The sequence below is a fragment of the Macrobrachium nipponense genome, chromosome 13 (genome assembly GCF_015104395.2).
Source record: "Macrobrachium nipponense isolate FS-2020 chromosome 13, ASM1510439v2, whole genome shotgun sequence".
Classification (NCBI taxonomy): Eukaryota; Metazoa; Arthropoda; class Malacostraca; order Decapoda; family Palaemonidae; genus Macrobrachium; species Macrobrachium nipponense.
Window position 1 is genome coordinate 7,086,770 of NC_087206.1, and position 20,000 is coordinate 7,106,769.

Genomic DNA, 20,000 nt, shown 5'->3' on the forward strand with positions numbered 1-20,000 from the left:
CCCCTTTATATAAACTGTATCCGTGGATGAGTCACAGCGAAAACAAACGAAAATGAATTTTTTTTGTCATAATTACACCTTTGATAATGACACCCAATATCACCAGGAAGCGATTTCATCTGCGGCAGCAAAATACAGCGATATAATGGAATGTAATACTGAGCGAATACCTAAATTAATCGACACTTTTCAGTAATGCGGTCGAGTTGTATTTTTAATTGGGCTACGTAAAATAATGTTCTTTTACAGACTGAAAGGTCATTTTACACGATTTTCGTAAACGGGTTAAAAGACGAGTCATTCCCTCGCTCGTTTTCAATTGCCCAGTGAGAGAGAGAGAGAGAGAGAGAGAGAGAGAGAGAGAGAGAGGAGAGAGAGAGAGGAGATTGAGGAGAGAGAGAGAGAAGACCAATGGAATGGAAACTTTATAATTGAAGGATTTGAAGCTTTAATTTTGATATGGTTTAAAAACCGATTTAATTCGCGCAAAATAGCAGATATATTAAAGCCGGTGACTTTGCAGGCATTTTAAATTCTGCGCGAAAAAAATTGCTTTATCTACATATCGCATCACAGGCAGCTTACTGCGAACTATTTTTGACGACGAAAAAAATCTTGTTTATTATCGAAAGCTATTTGTATCATTTGTCTAACAGTAAATGATGATTACGGGTTTGAAGTGCCTAAGACGGCTGCGTTTACCCACAGCCAATGAAAATACAAAATGAAAGATGATATGAGTCCTCTCTTTTCTTTAATGACTAAACTCTCTTAATATCGGAGTGGATTAAGACGGTCGGGTTGTACTTCCATTAAATAAACTTCTGGTTTCATCTCTTTCGTATAGTATTTTTCATGAGTTAAAAATCCTCATTTTAATGGGAATCTATGGTTTTCTTTTAAATTAAACCCGGGAACTTGAATGCAAATATTACATTCCAGAATTCATAATATCAAAATGTATGAAAACAGTCTTCCAGCACATTTTCTGACAAGGTTTATTTGCAAGTTTCTAACATACCTCAGATGTGCACATGCACAAATGCACGCACGCACGCACGCACACACACACACACACACACACACATATATATATATATATATATATATATATATATATATAAATCTATGGTGCTGTAATGAGTCTTTTGTGTAGGGATACTGAGCAAATAATGCCGTGAAAGTTTTCCGCACAAGGGATTCATCCACGATTCAACCATTAACGTGTGTAGGTTAAACACTCCTTCTTTCTAAAAACTTTCAGGTGGCGAGCACACAAACTTCGTCTTCTTATTTTCTCTCAACTTCTTCCATATACCAATAAGAAGCACAAGTAATTACAAGGAAGTTGCGAAAGATATATTAACTTGCCTTTGGAGGTAAGGGATAGAAAAATAATTATAACTCAGATTTTAAAAATTAGATTTATAACCAAGATTTAAAAAAATAATAAAGCATATTTTAACAATTATTTATGGCGCAGATTTGAAAGCAGAGATTTGTAACAGATAAAAAAAATGATTGCAGATAAAAAAAAAGATTTGTAACTCAGACTTAAAAGAGAGATTTATAACCACAATAAAAAAATGATTATAGAGCAGATTTTAGAAAAGATTTATAACACAGATTTAAAAACAGACATTTTTAACCGAGATTAAAATATAATTATAAAGAAATTTGAAAAAAATTATAACAGATTTTAAATAAGAGATTTATAACCAAAGTTGAAAAATATCAAAAAGCAGAGTTTAGAAATGATTTATAAAGCACATATAAAAACAGATTTATAACAAAGACAAAAAATTTATAAAGTAGGTTTAAAAAATGACTTGGAACTCAGATTTTAAAAAAAGAGATGTATAATCAAGATTTAAAAAAAATCTTATACAGCAGATTTTACAAATGATTAATAACGCAGATATAAAAACAGATTTAAAATCAAGATAAAAAATATAACTATAAAGCAGATATTAGAAATGATTAATAACTCATATTTATATTAAAAAAGAAAGAGATTTATAACCAAGATTATAAAAAAATTATTATAAAGAAATTTTGCAAATGATTTGTAACTCAAATTTAAAAAGATATATTTAAAACCAAATTAAAAAAAAATAATTATAAAATAGTTCTTACAAATGATGTAAAAAATCATATTTAAAAAAAAGTTATAACCAAGATTAAAAAAAAATAAAAGCAAGACTGAAATATTATTATAAAGTAGATTTAGAAAATTATTTATGACGCAGATCTAAAAGAATATATATATATATATATATATATATATATATATATATATATATAGTATATATATGATATATATATACAAATATAAAGATATATATATACATATATATATATATATATATATTTATATATATATATATATATATATATATATATATATATATATATATATATATATATATATATATATATATATATTTATCTCAAGCCATGGACACGAACGCATATCCCAACTATACCGCACCTATCGCATGCAAAAATCTCCTTCGCAAATATAGAGGGTGATCGGAAACCAATCTTCTCAGGCGTCAAGAGAGTTATTGTCTTCATAAATCATCCGGCCTTGAAAACAACGTTGCGTTATTTTATCATGAAATTGGCTTACAAAGAAGGCGGCCAACGACATATTTCCGGTAAGTTGACCGTAACATCGACAAGATCTGCGTGAAGATAATGAAGTTTAAAAACGTGCTTTGACAAGCTGACATATATAATGAACAAAGTTACAGCCACCCGCGAAGAATAAGTCTTGGTAATAAGACGAAAGTACTTAGCATCTCGATTGTTTATAAAAGTTTTTAGCTTTTTCGAGATTCAAAATCAAATTTACACACACACACACACACACAACACACACACACACACCATATATAGTATATATATATATATATATATATATATTATATATATAAATAGATAGATAGATATACACACACACACACACACACACATATATATATATATATATACATATATATATATACATACATATATATATATATATATATATATATATATATATATATATATATATATATATATATATATATATATATATATATATATATATATACATGCACAAGACATTTCTCTTTCCCTTTAAAAGGTTGTCGCCTGAAGCAACTAATTACAATTTTAATTTATTCTTCTTATATACTAAGAAGATTTTGGAGCACCTATCGTTATAATGCTAATTGCATTACTATTACAATTATTATCATTATATTAATGGTATATTAGTGCGTTGTACAGTATTGTCATACACATTTACCTTAGACGATCCTAAGCGAAATGCTTTTAAAAATTCCTTTTGTATTTTTTCTTAGACACAGGAAATGAAGAGACTGATAAGGTGGACCGCCAATGAAAAAACGACTGATGTCAGAAATCCAACGATTTAATTGAAATCCGGATCTCCCGTAATGGGATAATATGTAAATCCCCATACTTAATACAATGTTTACTATTACAGGAGAGAGAGAGAGAGAGAGAGAGAGAGAGAGAGAGAGAGATAGAGAGAGGAGGAAGAGAGAGAGAGAGAGAGAGAGTTTCTAACTAGAAAAATATTATAACACATTATATATTTTTTAATTTTGCAGGCGGGTTCAGAATTGTATAATTTACACTGTGTGTGTGTGTGTGTGTGAGAGAGAGAGAGAGAGAGAGAGAGAGAGAGAGAGAGAGAGAGAGAGAGAGAGAGAGGTCTAAGTCGGAATACAAATATACGCTGTCGGAATTTGAGAAGAATGCCAACGAAAAAATTGATGAATAGAAACAAATTCCTGAAGTTCCAAACGTTCCTGGCACGAGATATTTTAGCAGTTCATAGGAAATAATATTTACAGACACTACATGGGAACCCTAACTTGGATTTGCTGTCATAACAGGCACACTGCAATGTAAAATGTTCGTGGATTCTGATTTTTTTTCCAAGAAGCATCTGATGGTGACTTCCAGTGTTTGCTGTATGTGAGTGGCTATATATATATATATATATATATATATATATATATATATATATATATATATATATATATATATATATATATATATGTATGTGTGTGTGTCTGTGTGTGTATGCACACCACACACACACACATAGTTACTGATAATCACAACGAACGTCAGATTGTATAAATTTAGCTTAACATTATAATATATATATTAGATTTTATATATATTATATATAAATATATATATATATATATATATAGATAATATAGATATATATATATTATATAATATATATATATATATATATATATATATATATATATATATATAGTATTTACTTGCTCGTACATCATTTTTTCAGCATTTCTTCGCTTTCCTTTGGCATTTTGTCCCTAAGCTCTCACTAGAGTCCCGTTAGTGTAACATTTTACAGTGTAACTTTCGCAAATATTTACGAATCTCAGTACCTGCCTGAACTACATTCAGTTGGAAAACTTACCTAGGGTTCATTACAACGCCATCAACCTATGTCTAAATCGCTCGATTTCCGTGAAGACCTTCAAAAGAATGGTCTCCATGGCAACTCACACCTCCCACATACAACTCGGGAAAGAAATTAGAATTAAGTGGAAAACGGGAGGGAGGGAGGGAGGAAGAAACCGATGTCTCTAAACAGAAAGAAATGGAACGTGTGATCCTCAAGGGAGGTCATACTTTGGAGAGGCTACCCTTGGAGACCACAAGGTACTTTCTGAAGGACAGGTCCTTTGTCCCCCAGGGAAGTAGAGAGGGGTTCGTTTAAACATTTATTTAGATGTCACTTCCCTTCTGTTAGCTTTACTTGAATTGCATTATTATTATTATTATTATTATTATTATTATTATTATTATTATTATTATTATTATTATTATTATTATTATTATTATTATTATTATATTCAGAAGATGAACCCCATTTATATGGAAAAAGCCCACCACAGGGGACACTGACTTTAAGTTCCAGCTTCCAAAGAATATGGTGGTTGTTAGAAAGTAGTAAAAGAAGGTAAAGGAGAATACAGTCAGAAGAGATGACTTATCAAAAGAAAGAAATAAATTAATAACTTGATAAATAAACAGATGAAATCATGATCTACTGTAAATAAGTGGTTCCTATATCAATGGCTATAAATGGCTTGCCATAATGAAAAGAATGTGTTTAAATAGCTCGTCATATAAAAAGAATGTGTTTAAATGGCTAGTCATAATAAAAAGAATGTGTTTAAATGGCTAGTCATAATAAAAAGAATGTGTTTAAATGGCTAGTCATAATAAAAAGAATGTGTTTAAATGGCTAGTCATAATAAAAAGAATGTGTTTAAATGGCTCGTCATATAAAAAGAATGTTTAAATGGCTAGTCATAAAAAGAATGTGTTTAAATGGCTAGTCATAACAAAAAGAATGTATTTAAATGTCTTGTCATAATAATAAGTATATGTTTAAAAAACTAAGTGACTTAATCCTTGCAAGCTAAAAATGATACTGCCATTATATATATATATATATATATATATATATATATATATAGATATATCTATATATACTATATACGTATATATATATATATATATATATATATACTATACGTATATATAGTAATATATGATATATATATATATATATATATATATATATATATATATATATATATATAAAGTATAATCCACAAAGGAAAAATAAACAACGAAGTTTCTGCAAGATCTTTCGACTCGACGTCCTTTACTCTGCTGAGTAGAGGACGTCGAGTCGAAAAATCTTGCAGAAACTCCGTTATTTATTTTTTTCCTTCGTGGCTTATACCTTTATTTATGATTTATCACGTTCCAAACTTTCCTGAGATTCAGTTTTACATGTATATATGTATGTATGTATATATATATATATATATATATATATATATATATATATATATATATATATATATAATGTTAGGTGCAAAGGCAAAATATTCAATCTCCACTGGTTTGAAAAATGACAGTGATGTGATGATATGAAGTATGAACTTTGCCCTGAAGACGTGGCGTAGGCGAATTCCAGCTGGAAGATTGTGATGATAATAGGTTTACTTGACTAGACTAGCACCCGTTGATGACAATCGCTGTTACTTGGTTAGACTAACAACAGTTAATGACAATTACTTTTACTTGGTTATACCAACAACAGTTGATGGATATCACATTTGCTTGGTTAGACTAACAACAGTTGATGACAAGACTTTTACCGAGTTAGACTAGCAACAGCTGATGACAATTACTTTTACCTGGTTAGACTAACATTAGTTGATGACACTTTTACTTGGTTAGACTAAAAACAGTTGATGACACATTTACTTGGTTAGACTAACAACAATTGATGATAATCACTTTTACTCGGTGAGCCTAACAACAATCAATCACTTTTACTTGGTTATACTGACAAGAGTTGATGACAATTCCATTTACTTGTTTAGAAGAGCATTCATTAACGACAAGTACCTTCACCATTATCCATTGATGACAATTATTTGTACGTGGTTGGGACTAGAACAGGTTGATGACCATCATTTTTATTAGTTTAAACTAGCATCTGTTGATGATAGTTTTTTCAGTGGTAGACTTGCATCCTTTGATAACAATCATTGCTCAATGGAATGCATCTTATATTTAGCGAGATGAGACTCCAGATGATACTACGATAAGGATAACACTAGACGGATAAAGATGAATGAAGACGAAACCTTTAAATAACGTTATCACGGACAGCTCTCCTTGAGCTAAAGTTTGGTGAAAAAAAAGTAAAGAAAACAAAAGACAAGCTGAAAACGTCTGGAAATCAAACAGAATGAAACAGCACTGCATGCGAAAGCAAGATTATACAGAATCCTAGAGCGATCTGTATTGCTATACAGCCATGAAATGAATGATGGCATTTCAACCGATATGCTTTGACTGAAGCCGACTTTTCAGCCAAGAAGACAAACCTCATGCCAAATACCACCTCGTAGAACTTCGAACACACACACACACACACACACACACACATATATATATATATATATATATATATATATATATATATATATATATATATATGTGTGTGTGTGGTGTGTGTGTGTGTGTGTGTGTGTGTGTTGTGTGTACCTACAACGAAATCAATAGCCTTAGGGGATAAAACCGTTCCTTACAAAAGGAAAGAATGCAGAGACCGGAGTTAAATGTTTACAATGAATACAATAGTCAAGAGATTAATAGTGCCTTTGAGGAAGAAAGTCGGGGGGCGTGAGCGTGGGGGGGGGGCGTTGTTAAAGGCAGGCACTGAGCACCGTGCCACTTTAATGCAATGGTCCGGGGCTAAACCGCCGGAATAAATCTGAATCTTTAAAAAGACGGACGGAGTCGAAAGGGTGATGTCGAATTTTCACTTTTAACAAAAGCACTTTTTTTTTTTTTTTTAAACTTTGTACGGCACTTTAAAGGTACCGATTTTCGAAGTGCTCGATGTAGCGAATTTCTTTAAAGTATCACTTCTGGAATGTTTAGTGTAGTGAATTTCTTTAAAGTACTACTTTTGCAAGTGCTCAGAATAGTGAATTTCATTGAAATACTACTTTTCGAAGTGCTCAGGGCAGTGAATTTTTTCAAAGTACCACCTTTCGAAGTGCCCAGTGTAGTCCATTTCTTTACAGTACTACTTTTCGAAGTGCTCAGTATAGTCAATTTCTTTACAGTACTACTTTTCGAAGTGCTCAGTATAGTCAATTTATAGTACCACTTTTCGAAGTGCTCAGTATAGTCAATTTATAGTACCACTTTCCGAAGTGCTCAGTAGTATAGTGAATACAAATAAATAGCATAATTATTTTTCCTTGATTACATAGAACTACATGATAATAAAATACAAAATCTCTAGAGAAAGTGTGTTATGACGGTACAAATTAACAAAGGTTAAATGGGCACCACAACCAATAGTCATATTTGCCGAATAATTTCTCTGATTATATCAGGTATATAAGCTCGACTGTTGTGATTGATTTATTACTTATGAAAATTTGTAGTCATAAGTAAATGCTTAATAAACTTACATACAAATGTTCACAAAAAACTCATCAGATTCAATAGCAGTAAATAACACTATTTCTTAAAGCGAATGAAATTGTATGAAAAAAATAGAGTGAAAATTTTTTTATTGCTGGGTAATGGGGAAAATGACAGGCATTGTTAAATAAGTGTATTTTTACCCATATTCTAATATCAATTGCTGAAGAAAGGTAATACCTCATTTATCCTTGCATGTCATGAAAAATAGTATCCACCGCCTTTAGCATATACAGAAATAAACTTTTGCTCTTTACAGATGCGACCTATGCAAAAATAAACATATGATCTTTAAAGCCTCTTGACATATACAGTAATAGACAGGCTATCTGTACTGCATTGAGCATTTACAGATATAGAAATTAACAGAAATATACACACGATCTTAAAGCCTTCACCACGTATAGAAATAAAGGCGGTCTGTACTCCTGCAACGCATGCAGACATATACACATGATCTCTACAATCTTCAACATACACAAAAATAAACACACGGTTTGTGCAGCCATCAACATGCACACAAAAACAAACAAACAAACGACCAAACGAGCTCTGCAGTCTTCAACAAATACAGGAAAATCATGATCTCTACAGTCCCTAGGATATACAGAAATAACCACATGATTCCTGCAGCCTTCAACAGAAATAAACACATTATCTTTACGGTCTTCATCAGAGAAATAAATACACGATCTCTGAAACCTTCGTAATACACAGAAATATTAGGTCTTTAAGATACACAAATAAACACACAGCCTTCAAAATATACAGAAAAAAACACACAATATCTGCAACCTTCAGTAACAAAAACATAAACATATAGGCTCCAAAATATATAGAAAAACTCGCACGATTCTCTAAAGCATTCACTATCTAAAAAAAATAAACACCAGATCTCTACAGCCCTCGACATAAAAAAAGAAAGAATTATACACACGATCTCTACAACCTTCAAAACATACAGAAATAAATACACGACCTCTACAGCCTTCAACGTATAAGGAAGTCAACACAGAACATACCAGAGCGAAGCGAGTCCCCTGTCAAGGCGGAGTTATTACGGATCAACAATTAATCCGGTTACCCGGTACGGTTAACTTCCAAGTGGGTGTAATTGACACAACACACCACAGACAGGAACAAGGAAACACCACAAGAATTAAATGTCTACATATTATTATTATTATTATTATTATTATTATTATTATTATTATTCAGAAAATGAACCCGATTCATAAGGAACAAGCCCACCACAGGGGCCACTGACTTGAAAGAATATGATATTCATTGGAAAAAATTAAGAGAAGCTAACGGGAAATACAGAAAGAAGATACTAGTTACTAGAAAATAAAAAAAATAATATAGAAATTAATGAATCTCATAAATACAGAGTTAAAAACCTAAAATATATTATTGAAATACAAGATGAATTGTTCTTGGGTACTAATGCACAATGTCCTCGGGATAACTACTATACATTAGGGATTGGACATATGCCCCTTCTGTCCTAATCCACATTCTCTCTTTAGGAACAACAACATTCACAAATTAGGTAAAATTAATATTTGAATTTGTTGAGTATCTTGCCATTTGCATCATGACCAATAACCTCATAAATAAGATGGCTTCAGAACATTGAACGAGAAGGAACTCAGACCTTCACTACAGGCCAAAAAGATGTACTAATTAGCACAACAACTTCTCAGTATAATGGATGATGCTTACTCAAGATGTATCACATTAGCACAAACCCATAATTAAGGCGGTCGACGCACACTCGTGCAAAAAGGCCTAACTAACATCACGTTCAGCTCACTCAAGTTCTTCATATCTTAAAAGCTTTCCTGTATTTACTTCCAAGTCTAGTATTTCTAGACAATGAAATACCTCCTCAATTACTGTCAAACCAATAACTATTCACAGCTATCGAAATCTTTCCAAAGAAACGACACCTGGGCAAATCAGGTATTAAGTAACACACGCACACATACACATACACACACGCACACACACACACACACATATATATATATATATATATATATATATATATATATATATATATATATATATATATATATATATATAACAGTGTCATAGGCATAATCATATGTGCGTATGGTTCTCACGTGCATATACGTAATGCTCATAGTGAAGGTACTACGAACGTAATTCCTGTTATATTCTAGAGACAATAAACTACTAGCTATTAATAGCCTTGAAGACTATGAAGAACAGGCACTTTCTATAAAGATGAGGATAAAACAACACCCATTTGCTGAGTGTAAATGTTAATGTATTAGTAAACTCGAGCAGAGGGTCTTCTTTTATGCTCATTAACCTTCCTGTACTTTGATGTATTGCCCTAAATAAAATTCGATTTCTATACTAACATTCCTTAACATACATAGCTGCTTCCTGCCTACGAAACACTGCGATATCTGCAACAGACCTCCTTTTAATCGTTACGGAATAAAGACATCAGCGGGATAATGGCAGGCTTTTAATCCGTGGAACACTCCCTTGAGCATCCGGTAATGTATGCCGTCTGTTCTCTTCCTCAAACAGAATGACCAAATACGGCGGATGCTAATTTAACTACGGCCAGCTAAATGGAGAAAGATCAACGTTGAGCGAGTGAGCATTTTTTCCTCACATTTTATGAGCGCATAGGCACCTGTGCACACGCAGAAGTGTACATACTGAACTGAAGCTAAGCCGCGAGTCTTATGAAACAGTTTGCTCAAGGATTAAATCTCTGGATTAAAATTATGCATTGCCTTGATTGCATGTCAGGTTTTTTTTCTCAATTTTGAAAAAAAACACACACACTTTCTTTCTAAACTCCAGGTATACACGTACTTTACTTACCTTCAAGATAAGACACGCTCTTTCGTTAACTTTCATGAAGAACATATTCTTTCTTAACTTGAAAGATACGTACGTTTTCTTAACTAAAAAAACACGTACTTTTCCTTAACTTAAAAAATACAAGCATTTTTTATTTGAACTTAAAAACACAATTACTTCGTCTTATTAAATAAACGTGCGCTTTTCTTGACTTTAAAAAGCACGTTCTTTTCGTAACTTGAGAAAACAAGTACTACTTTTCTTAACTTAAAAAACACGTTCTTTTCTCAACTTAAAAAATACGCAGTTTTGTTAGCTTAAAAAAAATACATGTACTTTTCCTAACTTCAGGAAACACACAGGTTTTCCCAACTTAAAAAACAAGGCGCATATGCTTTCTTATTTTTTCCACAATAAATTTTTCTTAATATAAAAGATAGCCCATTTAAAATGCTGAAAATATGAACTATTTGCACTGAGGGGATGAAGGAACGAGCGATCTTTGAAACATTCAGTATTTTTCGCAGCAAGTAATTCCGAACGAGTCAAATGTGGAGTAAAAGCGAGTGTTTTCATCAGATAATTAACTCTTAATGAGTTGTCAGTATATAAAAATGTATTTCGGTTTTCAATTACCATTTGCAAATCTAAAATGGCATTGGTAATTGACTGGTAATTTCTGTTAAAAGGGTAAGGATGATTCAATAGTACCCTTTTTAAATGTATATGGAAAGGCCTTTTTATATGCAACGTGGAAGTGATATCAGGTTGCACGTTCTTTGAAGTACAGACCAGCCACAATTGAAAAAACAAGTATGAGCCACAGCTCATGAAGCTTTCAGCAACCGCCTGGTGGTGGCCTGATCTTTAGCGTTGTCAGACGCACGATTATGGCTAAATTTAACCTTAAGTAGAATAAAAACTACTGAGGCTACAGGGCTGCAATCTGGTATGTTTGATGATTGGAGGGTGGAAGATCAATATAACAATATGCATCCATCTATCCTCAATAGCTTTTAAGATACGAGGACAGACAGAAAAAGGGCAGAAGGAGAGACAAATAGCCATCTCCATATTTTTCTTTTATAGAAAACTAAACAAGTGCTAAGGTCCATTGGTACTAGTATTTTCATAAATACTACTTTGCAAAATTTCAGTAAGTAAACGACTTCTAAATTATGATTGTACGATTACCTAGAGAATTGATTTCCCATGAGAGTTTTGCAAAAATTGTTCTGTTAGTAGGCTCGCATAATTAATGCTTGGCAGATATATAAAAATGTTCCGTGTATATATACATATACGTATATACAGCTTGTATATATATATATATATATATATATATATATATATATATATATATATATATATATATATGTGTGTGTGTGTGTGTGTGTGTGTGTGTGTGTGTCTGCATACGAAGAATCTTTTTCAACATTAATACAAAAGGTCAGGCTGGAAAAGACTTATATCTTGTAAATTGCAGACTCATTCTCTCTCTCTCTCTCTCTCTCTCTCTCTCTCTCTCTCTCTCTCTCTCTCTCTTCTTCTTCTTCTTCTTCTTCTTCTTCTTCTTCTTCTTCTTCTTCCCCCAAGATGAAAGATATCATACCAAAGAAATGACTTTTTAAGAAAAAAAAAAAAACGAATATTAAACATATAACAATAGATTGATTTTTTTGTGGATATTAAAACTATCAAATACTCTTACTCTTTGTCCAAGAGATAAAATATACCAAACAAACGGCTTCAAAAAATAATAATAAAACTAAATCTAAACCAATGAACATTCAAAATACACAACAAAGATTAATAGTAGAACAGATCTTGAAACGACGGCAACATCCAATCACTGAATAATACTGCACTCAGGATTTGCTCTACAAATGAAAACAGCGTATTTCATTCCGCGCTTCAAAATCACTCAAACAATGACAAGCCGAAACAATGCTCAACAGGAAACGAAACATGGTTTTGTATCGTTTTGTTTCATCTGTGACGTTGTTTCCAAATCAGATCAGTAGTACCGTTCGGGCAATAAATATGAAAAGAGATGAATCGTGAATTTCCAATACCTAAATCTATTCGACTGTTCCAACCATTCTTCCCTACTGAGTGTTTCAAGGTAGATTGGAACACTGCAGTTATGATAACCGGTTCTTCTATTTAGTTTATATATAAATAGAGAACATTTTTCACTTACTCGTGGAGGAAGCCTACAACACTACTTTGTTGTTGTTGCTGTTGTTGTTCTTGTTGGGGGAGAGGGTTAGGAAATCCGTATGGAGAAGCTTAAAACAACCTGAAAAGGGTGTTTCGCGTTGAGTTAAAGATACGGGAAGTTTAGCATAGATTATTTGTGATTTATTTAATGGAATGAAAACGTACAAAATAAATAACGTGCATGATGAACAATACAGAACCATTATTTCCAATAAAAAATACCGTATTTATTTTAATTTTCGTTGGTGAAACAATAGGCTATTTGATCAGAGATTTTTATTTATCACGGCTTCCGAGTAAGCATGTTCTGCACTCCCAGACAAAACTTATCAAATACTAGTACATAACCTCTTGAAAACATGGATTACAAAGGCGCAAGAATAGGACCGACCAACCACCATTCCCGCCCGTCAAATCCAGAGGGCGAGATCCTGAACTCCCCTCAAGACTTAGGACCGACACCTCGCCTACCTGTCGCCACCTTTTGTGAACTGGAAAACCAATTCCAGGGGAAGGTACTCGGGTATCTGGAGGGTATTATGCTTCTGACGTTTCCCCTGCTCGCATTCTCTTCGGGGAAATATGAGCCCAGCTCGTACTCCCGCCACGGCGGCGCCACGTCTCGGGTAACTTACCGCATATTACGGTTTATCTTCACCTGTAACGGGAGATCTACTCTTCATTTCCTTTTGGAGATTATAATAATAATAATACCTTCAGCACACCTATACCTACGCATTGAATATGAACACCTTCGTGATATACAATAATAATAATAATAATAATAATAATAATAATAATAATAATAATGATAATAATAACTAAAACTAAACTCATGTCTTGTGTTTGTGGTGTTTGATTGCACGACGGATTTTAAATTATACTGGGAGGCTTCTGGGGCGTCCACCCCCACCCCCTTACCCCTCCCGTTCACTCCTCCCTCCCCCTTACCCTCCCTCCCCCTCACACACCTACTCCCCCCACACTGCCTTCCGCTACTTTAAACTATAAAATCTCATTAAAATACTTAAAAAATACTTAAAGTAGATTTTAGTAAAATATCATCGAAACGGCAACACCGCCTCTAACTTTAAAAAGGTGAGAGCCATTTAAACTCCGTCGAATCAAATAGCTCAGTTCAGATTGAATGAATATCTTTAAATTCTTCCAGGCGAACGAATGGTTTAAATCATCACTCTAACCCCCATTCATTTGCCCCCATCAGGGCATCTAAACAGCGCCTGGGGTTCACTGTACCGGGGCTCTGGATTGGCGGGAATTTAAATGTCATCTTTATGCATTTAAGGCGCGCGCGCAAAAAAAAAAAAAAAAAACTATTTTAGGCCGATGCGATGTCGTTATTCATGACTGTTTTCATTATTCAAGAAGTAAAGTATCTTCTTTAGTCTCTATTATTATTATTTTTCAAGTACATTATTACTAAAATTTATCTGTAATTTCATGAAATATATATTTTCTAGCAACAGAGGACATTATATATATATATATATATATATATATATATATATATATATATATATATATATATATATATATATATATATATATATATATATATATATATATATATATATATATTAAATATGTACGCATTACTATTAACAGTCCAATCTGCAACAGAAGTTCCCTTTCACCTCAATATCAAATATTCCCCATCACGAAATACTTTTAGAAAAAAACAGAAAATAACTGAACTCTTCTTAATATTTAGGAAAGGATACGGATACAAAATAAAACCATCAATTGACCACTGGCTAAAAGTACAGTAAAGTTACTTTACAAAGAATGTCAAAATTGCGGTAGCGTATGTTAAATACGTCTCTCTCTCTCTCTCTCTCTCTCTCTCTCTCTCTCTCTCTCTCTCTCTCTCTCTCTTATCTTGGTGTCGAAGTAAATATTAACCATTTTCTTTATTACTTTATTATTACTATTATTGCCTTGTTTATCATTATTACTTTCTCCTGAACAACAACTTTACCTTGTTTGTGTTATTTCGTGAAAATAGCTCAAATGCTCTTGAAAAAAAAAAAAAATAAAAACTTACAAACAAACAGAAAAGATGGACTCCTGCATAATTTCACTTTAAGTTCTTTCAAAGGCCCAAAATAACATTTAGTAAGCATCCTTTTACACGACAGTTATTACAACCTTAAGGGAAATGTTCATATTCTTTTTTTTTTATGTTCTGACACATTAATTTCGGCTTTTAATTGAAATAGCAATATCACCTCTCTCTCTCTCTCTCTCTCTCTCTCTCTCTCTCTCTCTCTCTCTCTCCTCTTTGTTTGTCTATTGATCTCTTTCTCTCTCTCTCTCTCTCAATAATAACCTAGGTGTTATGACGCTAGTTTTAAAGATATAAAATCTCTCTCTTTCTCTCTCTCTCTCTCTCAATAATAACTACTGTATGTACGCTAGTTAATGTACATAAAATCCGTATGTCTATTTTAATAGCTTCTTTCTCTCTCTCTCTATCTCTCTCCTCTTTGTATGTCTATTGACCTCTCTCTCTCTCTCAATAAATACCTAGTTATGACGCTAGTTTAAAGATAATATATCTCTCTCTCTCCTCTCTCTCTCTCTCTCTCTCTCCTCTCTCTCTCTAATAACTAAGGTGTTATGACGCTAGTTTTAATAGACATAATCCCCCCCCCCCTCTTTCTCTACTCTTCTCTTCTCTCGTCTCTCTCTCGTCTCTCTCTCTCTCTCTCTCATAATAACTAGGCGTTATGACTAGTTTTAATAGCATAAAAATCCCCCCCCTCCTCTCTCTCTCTCTCTCTCTCTCTCTCTCTCTCTCTCTCTCGGCGAGCATCAGCCAAACATGGTAATTCAAATCTCGGGAAAACATTTCTATTTATGAGAGCTTGGCATGTTTACCTTTTGAAGAGCCAGCTAGGAAGAAAAACAACAGTATTGGTTTATTGGTTCCAACCGATAAAAATAAAATAAATTTCGTTTCCCTTGAGAAATTTTCTCCAGAGTTTATTCTATTAAGTTCTGATATGTATATCCTCCAGTCAAGGAAATATCAAGACAACAAAAATTTTAATTTCTCACGAGTAATACGTAGAAGCAGCTGCGTATTGATTTTCATATCTTTAATTTTCCTCATTGGACGAGTGGTATGCTTACCCGCCTATGAATCTGGTAGCCCGAGTTCGCTCCCAGCTGCTGGCAATTCGAAACTAGAGGAATTTATTTCTGGTGATTAGAAATTAATTTCTAGATATAAAGTGATTCGGATCCCATGATAAGCAGTAGGTCCTGTTGCTAAGTAACCAACTGGTTCCTAGCCACGTAAAAAGTAAGCTAATCCTTCGGGACACCCCTAAGAGAGCTGTTAATCAGCTCAGTGATCTGGTTAAACTAAGGTATACTTGAGTAGTTTTCGCGGAAGGTGTCTCGTGCACCTGGTTCTCCTTGCATTACTTTTAGTTATTATTCACGGTAAGCAAATCTAGTTAGCTACGAAATTGCGAAATTTAAAATGTTAAAAATTCTTTGGGGTTAAATTTTTTTAGGATTAAGGCAGATAATCCATTAGCTTGAGATTTTAATTATCGTGGTAAGGCCTCGTAAGAGGAGCTAGTAAAATGGAATTCGTTCAAAGGAAATATGTAGGTTTCTCAAGTACGTCATCTGGCAAAGTAAAATAAATAAATAAATAAAATAAAATCTAAGAACATTATAAAATTAAAGAATATATATGAACAAATCCGAAAAAAATTGGATCTCTCTCTCTCTCGTCTACCATCAGCAAAGAACAGAGAAATCAAAACGGGTCCCGAGATGTCATTGAGCATCGTCCAAACATTGCTGAACGGATAACAATTAAGTATAATGTCATCGTAAATGCATTGCCATTAAAGCAAAAGGGAAGCAGTAATTGGACAAACATCAAGCATAATGATCTTCCATCATCGAGCGAACATTTCCGTGAAGGGTGCTCAGCCAGCGAATAACTTTAATGCTCACCCTCCCCAGAATGCATGATCAGAAAGATCTGTTAAGAGTGAAAGTCAGCTACAGAGTTGTACAGATGATCAATGGAAAGACCAGTAATATGGAATATATTAAAGCCAGTTAGTGAAAGTTATCGACAGAAAAATTAAAACCAGGTAGTGAAAGCTAGCGACAGAAAATTGAATACACGAATATGAAGAGACCCACAATATGACAAATAAAATCAGTTAGTGGAAGTCAACTATAGAAAGTTGTCAATACGAAGAATGAAAGGACCCGGAAAATGGCCTTTATTAAATCACTTCTGGTGAAAGTTTGCGAGAGAAAATTGTAAATAACATGAAAAGACCCGCAATATAACACATTAAATCAGTTAGTGAAAGTCAGCTATAAAATGTTGTAAAAACAAACAATGGAAGGACCCGGAATACGGCATATATTAAATTATTTATAGTGAAAGTCAGCTGTAGAAAGTTGTAAAATCGAACAATGAAGGGACACACAGTATGGCATTTATTAATCGGTTATAGTGAAAGTCAGCAATAGAAAGTTATAAAAAGAAACAATGGAGGGACCTGGAATACGGTATTTATTCAATCAGCTGTAGTGAAAGTCAGCTATAGAAAGTTGTAATAACGAATAATGATAGGACCACAGCTACAGAAAGTTGTAAAAATGAATAACAATAGAACCAAGAATATGATATTTATTAAAACAGCTGTAGTGAAAGTCAGCTATAGAAAGTTGTAAAAATGAATAACGATAGGACCAAGAATGTGGCATTTATTAAATCAGCTACAGTGAAAGTAAGCCATAGAAAGTTGTAAAAATGAATAATGATAGGACCACAACAATATGGCATTTATTAAATCAGCTATAATAAAAGTCAGCTATAGAAAATTGTTAAATCGAACAATGATAGGATCAGCTATGTGGCATTTATTAAAACAACCTTATATACCTTCCGCAGTCAACCAAATTTCCAATGTTCAAATTTCCAATTTTCATCACGGCCGAAATACGACAAACATTTGCAATTTGCAATTTCTTTATTTGTATTGTACCGGTATATGAAAGGTGGAAAGCGAATAACTTTTTTTCGCATTGCTTCCACTATATCATGTGAACGAAATATTTGTATATTAAATACACATATTTCTACCTATAATAATGTCACTGCATTGAATTGAATATAAGATTCAGGCCACAGGCCAAGCACTGGGACCGATAAGGTCATTCAGCACTGAAACGGAAATTGACAGTAGGAGGTCTGAAAGGTGTAACAGGAGGAAAACCTCGTAGTTGTCAAGAATCAATTGTTAGGAGAGGGTGGAAAGTAAGATGGAAGGGAATATGAAAGGAGGTACAGTAAAAAGCACGAGGGGTTGCAGCTGGGGGATAACGTCACTGTCACTTGAGGAGTTTGTTGATTTAAGAATCAAGTTTTACGTGGAATATTACGAGTAAAATGGCAGAATAAAATACAAAAGATATCAAAATAGAAATTAAGGAAGTTCAAATGTAGATTTTTTAATGATGGACGGAAGATGGAGATGTTTTAGACATGTGTTTCGCCCCCAAACCTGGAAGGCCCAGAGGTATACTTTGACGATGATAACTGCGGCACCAAGCTGGATGAGTGGAGATTTGTGAAAGTCAAAAACACAAGGGTGACATGAGTGCCAGAAATTCACACAAGTGTTTCACAGGAAACTGTAAAAGGTTAACAAAGAAATGACCCATACTATTTATGATGTGCAAAGCCCAATAGTGCCAGACGCATGATCATGGTAAACTTTAACCCTGAAAAAAAAAAAAAAACTACCAAGGCTAAAGGGTTGCAACTTGGTATTTTTGATGGTTGGAGGTTGGATGATCAACATAACAATTTGCAGCTCTCTAGCCTCAGTAGTTTTTAAGATCTTAGGGCGGACAGAAAACGAACAGACTGACAGAGGCATTTTAATAATTTTCTTAAAAAAAGAAAAAAAAACCACACACACACACGCACACACAAACTGAATGAAAGAAAAATAAAAAACATCTAACAAACAGGCTTTATGAAGTGGCAGACCAGGCTCCCCCGTCCCGGCAACCCCGCCCCCCACAAACCGCCCCGCTCTCACACCCCTACGGAGACAAAGAAAAGTTCCGAGAAAGGTCCAGTGGCACAGGAACACACCTTTTCGCGAATGGTGCATCTGGTGGCCCTGTGGTGCTGACAGTCGGTTCCTCGAGTCTCGGGTTCTGTCGGGAGGGGAAAAATGTGGTGCATCTCGACCCCTGAATTGGGAAAGGCGCTTGGGACCTGAAGGCTTTCAGGGAATCGCGCCTCGGCCTGGATGGTTGACAGCAGAGGGCTTTCCCCTTTAGTTCTTGCTCGTGTGGGGAATGCGCGTCGTATGGCTCCGAAGGATGCACACAAATATCATGATGTATGGAAGTGATATATCGTTACATTATAAGTTGTCAGTTTTGAAGATGCCCCTCTATATATGTAAAATAGTATTTATGTAATATATATATATATATATATATATATATATATATATATATGATGCCCCTCTATATGTAAAATATGTATTTATGTGTGTATATAATATATATATATATATATACATATATATATATCTATATATATATATATATCTACCATATATATGATAGATATATATATAATATATATATATATATATATATATATATATATATATATACTATATATATATATATATATATATATATATATATATATATATGTATAACTGAATCACGAAAGTTAGGAACGTGATAAATCCATAAATAAAGATATATGCCACGAAGGAAAAATAAACGAATGAGGATCT

At 33.3% G+C, this 20,000-nt stretch overlaps 1 pseudogene; it reads right to left on the reverse strand.

Annotated features, from left to right (window-relative positions):
• LOC135225621 (neural cell adhesion molecule 2-like) overlaps positions 1–20,000 on the reverse strand; it is a 386,945-nt pseudogene that overhangs the window by 75,271 nt on the left and 291,674 nt on the right.